This window comes from Bison bison, unplaced genomic scaffold (genome assembly GCF_000754665.1).
Source record: "Bison bison bison isolate TAMUID 2011002044 unplaced genomic scaffold, Bison_UMD1.0 scf7180017864489, whole genome shotgun sequence".
Classification (NCBI taxonomy): domain Eukaryota; kingdom Metazoa; phylum Chordata; class Mammalia; order Artiodactyla; family Bovidae; genus Bison; species Bison bison.
Genome location: NW_011495048.1, coordinates 9,847,361 through 9,860,175, shown reverse-complemented (window position 1 = coordinate 9,860,175; position 12,815 = coordinate 9,847,361).

Genomic DNA, 12,815 nt, shown 5'->3' with positions numbered 1-12,815 from the left:
AATTAAATTTCCCCTTTATCTAAAATGTTGGGGTCATGAAGCAAGATAGGATAAATATCTAGAAAGAGGAGTTCTCTACCAGGTTATCTTCTTCAAGCTGTGATTGCTTACTTTCATCATATAAAAATCTTCTAGTACTTGTGAGGCAGGATAGAAATAAATACTCATGTAAACATAGAATCACATCTAACATGAGTACTCCCAGTCCACTCTTCCTTCAGAAGAGTGCCCAGAAACCATGCGTGATGCATGACCTTCTGACACAGACTGAGGGCACCCATGGAAGTCCATCCATAATTAAACTTTATAAATGTAATTTATCTTTAAACTTTATAAAATAAATGTAGCATGTTGGCCCCTCATCCCAAATGATCATCTTAAGTTAACTGAAGGATCTGTGATTCATTCTTTGGTTTTTATGTTCTAAGCATTAACCCTGTAGCAAATCGGATCCCTAAAACACTACATAACCCAACTGTATTATTCTATCTCCCACTCCCTCTTACAGAATTACTCCTGTACAAGCATACTCTACGGTCATGCCCTCAGAATTTTACTCCCACATTCTTAGATATTTGAATATCCACTGTGCACCAGGCCCTGTTCTAAACACTGGGTGATATAGCAGGGAAAGACAAAAAACCAAAACCCTGCCTTTGTGCGGTTTGTGTTTTAGTGAGAAAGATGGAAAAGAACAAGATAATGTAAAATTACAGTATGATAGATTGCAGTGCTGAAGGGACAAATAATGCAGAAAAGGGAGATACGGATGTCATGTGTGATTTGTGTGAGTGTGTGGAGTGTTTACAGTATTAAGTAGGAGGGCAAGAACTCCACTGGAAAGTTAATATTTGAGTTAAGATCTGAAGTGGCTACTTAGGAGAAGAGCGTTTAGGCAGAAGGAACACCGATTCCAAGGGTCCTGACGCAAGAGCCTGCTTGAAGTTATTCTGTAACAGACAAGAGGCCAGTGTGACCATGTGGGTAGGAATGGGGAGAAGAGGAACAGGTTAGATCCAGGAGGTAAAGCAACGGTGGAGTGGGGCCTGGGGATGAACTAGATCTCGGAGTGCCTCCTGAGACTTTTGGCTTTTATTCTGAATGAGATGGGGGGCCCATGGGAGGATTTTGAGCAGGGGAATAACATGCTCACACTTAGATTTTAATAGGATTCAAGAAGACTGAAGTGGAGCAGGGAAACCAGTTAGGATTACTGTTGCGGTAATCCTGGGGGGAAATGATGGTGACTTAGGTCAAAGTGGACGCAATGGAGCTGGTTTGAAAAGTAACCAGAATCTGGGTATATTTTGAAGACAGAGCTGACAATATTTGCTGGCAGGTCAGATAAGGGGTATGAAAGAACGAATAGGAGTCGAGGACAACTTGGTTTAATTAGCCTGAGTAACTACCTGAAGGATTAAATTGTCGGTTAGTGAAGTAGAGAACAGTTTGTGTGGGAGGGTGTACTGGTTGTGGAACTCAGTCTGGGACATTCAATGGAGGCTTCCCTTAAACAAGATATTTACTGAAACCATCTCTGCTTTTGTCTTTTGAACTACTGTCAAGAGTTCCTAATTATCATGATCAGTGATCCCCATGTATCCCATGCTAGCTTAGAAACAAAAAAGTATTCCTCCTGTTTAAGGGCCAGCTTCCTTTCATTAAAACAGAGTAGGGGTATACCTCTGTCTTTGCTTTGGCTGCCCTCTGAGGAAACGCAGTTCTATTTTCAACCACAGTAGCTTCCTTTAGCCAGCATGTTCTAATACAGTTTTTCTCCCTTATTCATGTATACCTTTGTCCTTAGCTCTAGCCATTTTTTTTAAAAGGTTCTCAGTTTTATTGAAGCTTAATGTTTTGCTGCTTCAAATCCTTCCGGGCACCGGTAGAGCACAGTGGTGTTTGTTTTTTAATTTGAATATTTAAATGTTAACAGAAAACAAAGTAGTCTTGAACCTATTTTATAAGTCCAGATTTTAATATCCAGCTTCCCTTAAGGAAATATGTCTGTATTTGATAATATTGTCAGAAAGTGCAGTAAAGAAGATAAAAAGAGTTTTTTTAGTAATCATTGTAAAATATTATGTCCAAACATCCTGTTAGATGCTATGTTAGAAACACTGGTTTATTTAGAGTGATGTTAGATTGTTAGCCCAGCTATGTATGTTAAGCTACAGCATGAAACCTCCTCACAGCTACCATAAGAGCATTTGCTGTGTGCCTAGCACTGTTCTAAATGCGTCATTCTAAGTATCTTATTGATGTTGTTTAAAACTCAAAACAACCTTAGGAGATAGGAACTATTGTCTTTTTTTTTTTTATTGGAGTATATTTGATTTACAATGTTGTATTTCTGCTGTACAACAAGATGAATCCACTCATACATATCCATACAGATCCACTCATACATATCCACTCTTTCCCCATATAAGTCATTACAGAGTATTGAGTAGAGCTCCCTGTTCTATACAGTGGGGACTTATTAGTTAGCTGTTTTATACATAATACTGTGTATATGTCAGTCCCAGTCTCCCAATTTATCTCTCTCCCCCCTTACCCCTGTAACCATAAGTTCATTTTCCACATCTGTGTATCTCCATTTTTACAGTAGAAACCAGATATAACAGTGTCTTGTAATTTGCCCAAGAGTCACATGTCTCATAACTAGAGGAGTCAAAATTTGGAACTTAGAAGTCTTGCTCAGTACTTATGTACACAGCCACCACATTTTGCTGACCGCTTCCCCCTTTTAATCAACTTTAAGCAATTTTTCAAAAATGATTTAAGATGGCTTATAAAAATTAAGGATATTAAACGTCAATAATAAAAATTTTTAGAACAAAAGCAAAAGAATTTGATATTAGTAACAGAATAAGAGAACCAGCAGTGTAATGAGTACATGAATAGTTTTAATGAAGGCCTGTAAACTTGCTAAAGGTGAGTCACAAATTAGTACAAAGATGTTCAGTAGATTATTCAATAGGGGTATTATGATCCATGCAGCTGCCTGGAAGGTAACGATATATCCACTGCTGCAAAAACTTGTCATCATTTCTGGTTCTGTAACCAGAGAAATTCACATTCAGGAAGTAGTGCCATTCCTTCATATAAGTAGATTCATCAGTATTTGTCTTTCTGTGACTTGCATACTTCATTTAGCATAATGTCCTGAAGGTTCATCCATGTTGTAGCACATTGCAGGATTTCCTTCTTCCTTTAAGGCTGAATAGTATTCCAGTGTGTATGCATGTGTGTGTGTGTATCCATTTATCTTGGATATACAGGTGTTCCAGTTACTTGTGAATAGTGCTGTAGTGAACAAGGAAGTGCCAATATCTCTTCAGGATTCTGATTTCAGTTCCTTTTGATAAATACTCAGAATTGGGATTACTGGATCGCACGATAGTTTTGCTTTCCATAATGGTTGCACCATTGTACATTCCCACCTCGAGTGGGCAAGGATTCTAGCTTCTTCACCTCCTTGTTAATACTTTGTCATCTTTCGTTTTGTATAATAGCAGCCTGACAGGTGTGAAATGATATATCATTGTGGTTTTGATTTGCATTTCCCTGATAATTAGTGAGAGTGAACATTTTTTCCTATACTTGCTGGCCATCTGTATGTCGTCTTTAGAGAAATACCTATTAAAGTGCTTAGCCCATTTTTTGATCAGGTTGTTGATTTTACTACTGAGTTATAAGAGTTTCTTATCTACATGGTTTGCAAATATTTTCTCTTCTACCATAGGTTGCTTTTGCATTCTGTTGTTTCCTTTGATGTGTAGCAGCTTCTTAGTTCGGTGTGTCCCACTTGTGTACTTCTGTTTTTGTTGCCTGTGGTTTTGGTGTCATATCTGCTGCTTCTCCACTTTAATGATGGAATGCATTGAAAGAATTCTTTCCCCGGTTGATAAAGAACTGTCACGATGCCTGGCATATGTAGATGGTCAAAAACTATTTCGTACATAATTACAGAAAACTGGTAGAACTCTAAACTGTTAAACTGTCCAAACAGTCTGAGTAGGAGCATTTACAGAAACAGTCAAAAGAATAAATGTTACAGAAGCTGTTTATTTAATCAGAAAATGTGTGTTCTTTGGCTGAAAAGACAAAAATGGAAAAGGTGGAGATACTGGAAAAAGTGACAGTTGCTAGAATGTTGACAAGGCAGCAAGGAGAAAACCCATGGATGGTGTCAAAAGAGAACAAAAAAAATTATCCTGGAGAAAGAGAAGTACCAATTATAGCCCCAAAGTATGCCATCCATAAATTCAAGATTTTGTGCCTTTTATTGGTTAGTGAAGGCACATAAAACAGCTAAGATTGGGAAAATTAAGACCTGCCAACCTTTGAATGTCCTAAAGTTGTGCTATATCATATTGCTGTATAACTATTAATAAAAATATAGAATATAAACTAGAAGGAATCTTGGCAATTAAGTTACATGTGAGAAATCATGGCCCTGTTAGTAGCTACTGGTTGATGAAAATCTGGTACTAGAACTTCGATGCCCTGTGTCCCCTAATACTCTTGATTATCATGAACTCGATTCACTAAGATTCAGTTAAATCCCCATGTTTTGTTTGTTGCACTTAATTTGTTTTTATTTTTGAATTTAAAGTGTCAGCAGAGTTAAAATGTCAACTCTCACCATGTAAACAGTGGTTCCCAAAAGTAGAGGGTAGTCAGTTTCTAAATTCTTTTCATTAAAAGGCTACCTAGTTCTTTATATCTGTGGCTCTTTTGCTATCTTGCATATAGGGTCATTGTTACCCTCTTTCTAAATTCCATATATATGTGTTAATATACTGAATTGTTGTTTTTCTTTCTGACTTACTTCACTCTGTATAATAGGCTCCAGTTTCATCCACTTCATTAGAACTGATTCAAATGCATTCTTTTTAATAGCTGAGTAATATTCCATTGTGTATATGTACCACAGCTTTCTTATCTATTCGTCTACCGATGGACATCTAGGTTGCTTCCATATCCTCAGTTCAGTTCAGTTCAGTCGCTCAGTCGTGTCCGACTCTTTGCAACCCCATGAATCGCAGCACGCCAGGCCTTCCTGTCCATCACCAACTCCCAGAGTTCACTCAGACTCACGTCCATCGAGTCAGTGATGCCATCCAGCCATCTCATCCTCTGTCGTCCCCTTCTCCTCCTGCCCCCAATCCCTCCCAGCATCAGAGTCTTTTCCAATGAGTCAACTCTTCGCATGAGGTGGCCAAAGTACTGGAGTTTCAGCTTTAGCATCATTCCTTCAAAGAAAACCCAGGGCTGATGGCTGATTGATGTCAATGTATGGCAAAAACCATTACAATATTGTAAAGTAATTAGCCTCCAATTAAAATAAATAAGTAAATTGGGGAAAAAAAAAAAGGCTACCTAGTTTGGAAATGACAGAAAAGAAAAGAAAATCAACGCAATTGTTCAGTAGTTTCACTTCCAGCCCTTTGGTCTCTACATGAATCATTCGACCAACAGGAGTGCTCACTCAGTGATAAGGCACTTACTTCACTTTTCTGGGTGTTCTGAGGTTAGCATAGTTGTTTTGAATACTGCATCTCTGCAGGAATGCAACACATTCAGATATCCTTCATTTGCAGTGGGCTCCTTGGTCAGCTGACCTTTGGAAAATAAGTTATTTGAAGTAGTGATTGTGATGTCACTTTATTGTCAATTCAGAATTTTTCTTAGTCTACTGTGTAACTGAATAACAATATCAACCTGAACCCCAAATCCCAAGTATTCATAAAGTTGTCTGAATCTTGTTTCATGAGGGCAGATCTTCAGGTGGAGAAAAAGGAGTTAAAGTGGGCTAGATGTATGAGAAGACATTTCCACAGAAAGGCCATCAGAGACCTATTTAGCTGGTAGGAACTCCTAAGGCAGGGATGGGCTCTGGGTCATGGGAGGAATTGTCTGCTGTAGATCTTGGTAACATGTTAGTTTCCCAAAGCAATTCCTTCCAAAGTTGAATTCATATTAGGATTTGGAATGGGAAGTTAGAGAACTTGTGGCCCCCACCAGGGAACCATAGTAATTATCCAGTGTCCAGGTATGGAAATTATAGGCAAGAATCAACATCCAAAGACAGGCAGTTGCTTGTATTCCCCCTACCTCGCAATCAATTTCTCTCTCTCTCCCTCTCTCCTCCCCACTGTGTGTGCATGCTAAGTTGCTTCAGTCATGTCCGATTCTTTGTGACCCTATGGACTGTAGCCAGCCAGGCTCCTCTGTCCATGGGGATTCTCCAGGCAAGAATACTGGGGGCTCACATTCCAAACACGTGCTCCCAATTTTGGTATAAGTATAGGTTTTCATGATGACTTTTCTAAAGAAACAATGTTCACTTGAGTGTGTTAATTCTAACAAGTTTGTTAGTGTAATTTCTATATTATTCACACTGAATGAATGCAGGTGTTAATTGTATTTTTGATTGATTTTATTCAAAGAACTGAACTGTGGCAAGAAGCCCTGAGTCAGGTGTACTATGCAATGTTGGTATTTAGTTGTAGAGATAATGTAATGAAACTGTGAAGTGATACTTATGGTGTGATGAAATGAAAGTCAAAGATACTACTCTTGGGATGTGGCCTTTCGCAGAGAAGCACTAAAAGGCCGTTTACTGCTTTCCTCCATGTTACAGGATTTTTTTTAAGTTTGAAAGTTAACAATTAAGAGTTTGTTTGAAGGTGCTTTTATGGTTTCGTCATTGCTACTGACTTCAAATGTGGCCATATTTATTTACCAAAGTGTTTTAATTCCTCTTTAAGTACAAAAGAGCCATTGAAAATGTTGTCTGGGTGGAATTTCACAAAAACAGGAATTCTTCAGACAAGGCATGAGTCCAAGCCTTAATCCAGTCTGGCCTCAGATACTAGTCCTTAGATGTTCCTTTATCAGAGTCGGTAACAATGAGCAGTTATTCATTGTAAATAAAATAGAGCCTAAGAGTGAGGGGATTGAGAAAATATCAAGATACACAGTTCCCCTTTGGAGAGGATCTAGTTATACTAAAACCAGCATTTCCTGTAATTTTGTAACATTTATGTTTAACTCCTTGACTCTGTCTGCCATGAATCTTATTACCTGATATCCTATGGGAATAGGAAAATCCAACCCTTGGCATGAGTTAATACGCATTCTACCTTAGTTCCTTAGGACTTTGGTGCTAGTCCTATGTGGGGAAATAGACTTGTAAGAGCAGATGGTCTCAGACTAATAAATTATGGTCTCTTCAATTAGGGAGCTCAGTAGCTTCTTTGATATATAACAAAGGCAAAGAACCTTAAATGAATTATTAAGCTATCTTCAGTCTAAGGACCTTTTTAATCATTCCATGGCTAATGGAAATGATACTCCAAATTATTCATAGCTGAAACACCTCTGAAAGTTTGGGGGACAGTATAGTTTGGAGAACAGTTCAGAGGAATGACCCAACACGTCAGATTCCCTAACAACCATTTCCAAAGAACTGTCTCTATGGGCCTGTCCGTTGGAATTTAATTATATGTTGACCTGTGTCACTAGTTTAAACATCTTTTTGATCTGCAAACATGTTTGGTTGTAATGGGAATTCAAACAAAATCTATCTTAACCTTCTGACGCATTCCTTCATTATGAATTACACCTGCTTACCAAGGAAATAGACTACCAAATGGGAGAAACATGACTGAAAGAATTGATATAACATGTGGGTTTGGGTGGACTCCAGGAGTTGGTAATGGACAGGGAGGCCTGGCGTGCTGCTGTTCATGGGGTCACAGCAACTAGCAACTGAACTGAACTGAAGTTTAAATTTTCAGCCTGAGAATGTTACATTAATATAACTCTTGTCATTTTCATTTGCTCGTTATGGCTGACATTTTGAGCTACCAGTTAGCCTTCTGGGTTCCCAAATACCCTTGGTCTGATTTCTAAGTACACTTGTAACCACAGTACCCAGCATTTACTAGAGAAGGTGTCCACAACAGCAAGAACCTATCTCATTGAGTGAGGACATGTCCAGAAAATCTGTTTTATGACTTTTTGTTGTTTGTCTTTTATGTGGAAAGGTCTTTACTTGGAGAACTTTATAAAAGTAAACAATATGGAATCTTAGACAGTGACAACTTCATCTTCCTGATTGGCAAGAATACACAGACTTTAAGGCCCTCTTTCATTTGCTTCTGTTTGCATGGTTCCTTTCCAGCCAGCACAGCGTTTCTGAAATGCCAGCATTTGCTTTGTGCTTTCTGGTGTTGAATCTGAGCAAACTAAGCTTATTTGGGTACCAACAAGGTAATGCCTTGCTTTTGTGAAATTCCAGAAGACTAGTTCTCTAAATGAAATCAGAGATTGTGGAGTTGGTCCTTTCTGGACCAATTATTTTTTCATGGAGAAAAACCCATTCTGTGACCAGCAAACAGGTACCAGGGCCTAATATATACTGGAATGAATGGATAAGAAAGAGTAAGTAGTATAATGCATCATGATCTGTATGATTAGAAAAATAGCTCAGAGCAAAATCTTTTCGATGTCTTCAAAGAGTGATGTGGTTTGGACCTGTATGCCTGAGACAAGCTGTTTATCTGCTTTCATGCTATTTCCTTAAAGCTAGAGGGCCTTTGGCAACAGAGTAAAGGCTACCCTCTTGAATGGAAGTCTGTGCAAGAAAATAAAATACTTGCAGGAGACAAAGTTTTGATCCTTCATAAAACTTGAAGATGGGAAGAGTAAGGATGTCTTGCATAGAATCAGCCTTCAGTGAAATGTTCATTGAATATTTGAGCAAAACTGGATCCTTCTTGAAGGATGAAGGGTCATTTTTAGTTTTTCAGCAACCTTGGGATCATAAGACAGGAGAGAGGAACTTCACTCTTGAGTGGAGTAGGAGAGTAATGAGGGTCTTTGCTGCTGCTTGTGATGTACCTTTCTCTCTCTCCTTGTTCTGTGGGAGTCCTGGGGAAACCTCAGAGAAGAAGACTGTTGACAGCTTACATTGGAAAACAAGAGCTGATTTTAATTTGGTCTTTTTCTCTGCATGAACATCAGAATTTACAGTGCTCTGTTAAACTCAGTGATTTAAAAAAAAAAAAAAAACACATTAAGATGTCTGGAGAGAGGGATTCTTTCATTTCACTCACCATGAGAGCTGTTGTTCCACCGAATGCCTTCTAATTGCCTGACTAGTCAGACATGTTTATCCACTAGGAAGAAAAGCGTGTCTTGAATACCAAATCCCTACTTTGGGTTCCTTTAGTCAACAGAAATATATTGAGCATCTAGTATGTGAGAGGCACTGAAGATATAAAGATGAATCAAATTGACATGGTCCCTACCCTCATAATGATAAAAATCTAGTAGAAGGGAGCAAGGAAGTGGGGATTCACTAGTGGCTCAGCTGGTAAAGAATCCACCTGCAATGAGACACCAGTTCAATTCCTGGGTTGGGAAGATTCCCTGGAGAAGTGATAGGCTACCCACTCCAGTATCTTTGGGCTTCCTTTGTGGCTCAGCTGGTAAAGAATCCATCTGCAGTGCGGGAGACCTGGGTTCAATCCCTGTGTTGGGAAGATGCCCTGGAGAAAGGAAAGGCTACTAACTCTAGTATTCTGGCCTGGGAAATTCCATGGACTGTACAGAGGTCACTATACAGGATCACAAAGAGTGGGACACAACTGAGCAACTTTGACTTTCACTTTTCAAGGTAGCAATTACACTGTGTAAGTACTATGACAGAAATAATGCTCTTTTAAGAGCACATAGGAGGGGCACCTAACCGAACCTGGGAGGTCAGAGAAGACTGACCTGAAGGAAGAGGGAGGCAGCCAAGGATAGGGAGGGGTAGAAGGTGGGGGCAGTGGGAAGAGGAATCCCAGCAAGGGACCGCTTGTGCAGAGGCTGAGCACCAACAGAGAGCAGTATATATTTGAGGAACTGAAATTCAAGTGGCTGAGTGGTGAGTGGCCTTCCCAGGTGACTCAGTGGTAAAGAGTCTGCCTGCAATGCAAGAGATGAGGGTTGGATCCCTGGGTTGGGAAGATCCCCTGGAGAAGGAAATGGCAACCCACTCCAGTATTCTTGCCTGGGAAATTCCATGGGCAGAGGAGCTTGGTGAGCTGCAGCAGATGGGGTGGCAAAGAGTTGCACACGACTTAGCAACTAGACAAAGTGGAGAGTTTAAAAAAAAAAGCAAGGGAGGAGGAAAAGATAAGGCAGGAGACACATCAGACAGGGCTTTTGTAAGGAAAGCCAAGGTGTTCTTGAGCCTTATCCTGATAACCGTAGGGAGACAAGGAATGACAAGATCAGATCTGTGCTTTTGAAACATCACTCTCTCTACTATGGAGAACAGGTATACAAGCCTGGATGCAGAGAGTCAAAAAGTTGCAGGACAGCCCAAGTGAGAGGTGATGGGGAACTGCAGAGGAAGTAGCGGTGGGAATGGAGAGAGATGGATGGATTCTAAATATTTAATGCACTTAAAAGTAAACTGGAGGAATTCTGTGGTGGTTCAGTGGTCCATTGCACTTCCACTGCCAGGGTCTGGCTTCAATCCCTGCTCTGGGAACTAAGAACTCATGAACTGCAGACCATGACCTTCCCCTCCCAACCCCACCCTCCACCGAACTTAAACTTGGTAGGACTTCATCAATCACCAGATTACACAGGAGCCATGACTCTGGCTCAGGCAACTAGATAGATAGCAGTTCATTCCCTGTATGGGATAAGAGAGCAGGTTTATAGGGAAGAGCAGGAAGATGAATGTGATTTGAGATCACTGTTAACTATCCATGATGCTGTTCTGTTGGTACTTGAATGTATGAGTGTGAAACCCAAAGTAAAATCCACCTTGAAGATACGAATTTGGAAATCATCAGCCTTAGGTCTTATAAGTGACTGAGACATCCCAAGAAGCTGTGAACCATTCAGGTGGAACAGTGAGATTAAGAGGTAGAGTGGGAGAAGAGAAACCCGTAGCAAAAAGATGTCAGAGGGAAAAGATAGAAAACCAGAAGAGACCAGTGATGTGGAAGTCAAGAGAAGAGAATGTGGTTAAAAAGGGCTGGTTTACAGTGTCATGTTGTTGTTCAGTTACTAAGTTGTGTCTGACTCTTTGTGACCCCATGGACTGTAGCCTGCCAGGCTCCCCTGTCCATGGGATTTTCCAGGCAAGAATACTGAAGTCGGGTGTCATGCCTTCCTCCAGAGGACCTTCCCGACCCAGGAATTGAACCCATATCTCCTGCATTGGCAGGTGAATTCTTAACCACTGAGCCACCAGGAAAGCCATTACTGAGGAGCAAGTAAGTCAAAGGCTGAGAACTATTCATTGGATTTAGCTACAAGGAAGGTGTTTGTGACTTTGACAACTGCATTTTCATGGAGTGAGAGGAACAGAAGCCATTCTCTAGAAGTTTGAGGAAATCTTGAGGGTGAAGAAGTAGAGACCTGGAAACGTCAAATAGCTTGGTTATGGAGGGGCGGAGATGGAAAAGGAGAAGCGAGGAGGGGAGAGGGAGGAAATAGGAAATGGGAGAAGTGCAAATGGGAAAGGAGGAGAGGGGAGAAAACGACAGAGACACAGGGTGAAGGAAAGATTTTTGTGTTTGCATATTAGAGCTACTTAAGGATGTTTGAAGGCTGAAAGGAAGGAGCCAGTGGAGGATGGAAGGTAATGGATAGAGTGTAGGATGTAGGAAACTGGATCCATAGCAAATGGAAAGAATTAGCCTGAGACAAGCTAATTTCATTGTAACTGAAGGAAAGGGAAGAAAAAAATGGTGTGGATATAAACAATGTTCACTTCAGTTCAGTTGCTCAGTCGTGTCCCGACTCTTTGCGACCCCATAGCCTGCAGCATGCCAGGCTTCCCTGTCCATCACCAACTCCCAGAGCTTGCCCAAACTGATGTCCATTGAGTCGGTGATGCCATCCAACCATCTCATCCTCTGTCGTCCCCTTCTCCTCCTGCCCTCAATCTTTCCCAGCATCAGGGTCTGTTCCAATGAGTCAGTTCTTCACATCAGGTGGCCAAAGTATTGGAACTTCAGCATCAGTCCTTCCAATGATAAATAATGTTGGAGGTAGGCAATTGACAGGAGAAGTTCTATCTAATGATTTCTTACATCTTCCTTCTGAAATGAGAGAGGGAAGTGGGAGAAGGAAGAATGGAAATTGGAGGAGCATGAAGGAGATTTGAAGTGGCTACTGGAGAGAATAGAGAGACTGCTGGGCAGCACTGAGGACCAGGTAAGGGTATAGAATATACTAGATATTGGCAACAATCTGCTTAGTCGTGTGACTTGACCATTAGCATTCGAACCCCCAAAATTGCTGTGGGGAGAAAGTTAGATGGATCTGATATTGTTATGTAGTTATGTTGGTTCCAAGTGACAGAAAACCCAAATAACAGTTTCTTAAGCATAAAAGGGGGCTTCCCAGGTGACTCTAGTGGTAAAGAACCCATCTGCCAATGCAGGAGATATAAGAGATGCAGGTTCAATCCAAGGATGGGGAAAATCCCCTGGAGAAGAGCATAGCAACCCACCCACTACAGTATTCTTGCTTGGAGAACCCCCATAGGAGAGGAGCCTGGTGGGCTACAGTCCATAGCGTTGCAAAGACGTGGACGTGAGTGAAGTGACTTGGTATGCACACAAGCATGAAAGAAGTTGATTACCCTCTTACGTAAAAATCCAGGTAGACCAATGTGTCAAGAGTCAAAATTCCTTCTATCTCCTTACTTTGCCATCCTCAGCATTTAGCTTCCCTGTCATGGTCTAATGTGGTTCCTCCATCTCCATGCATTTTGTTCGCATTGCAGC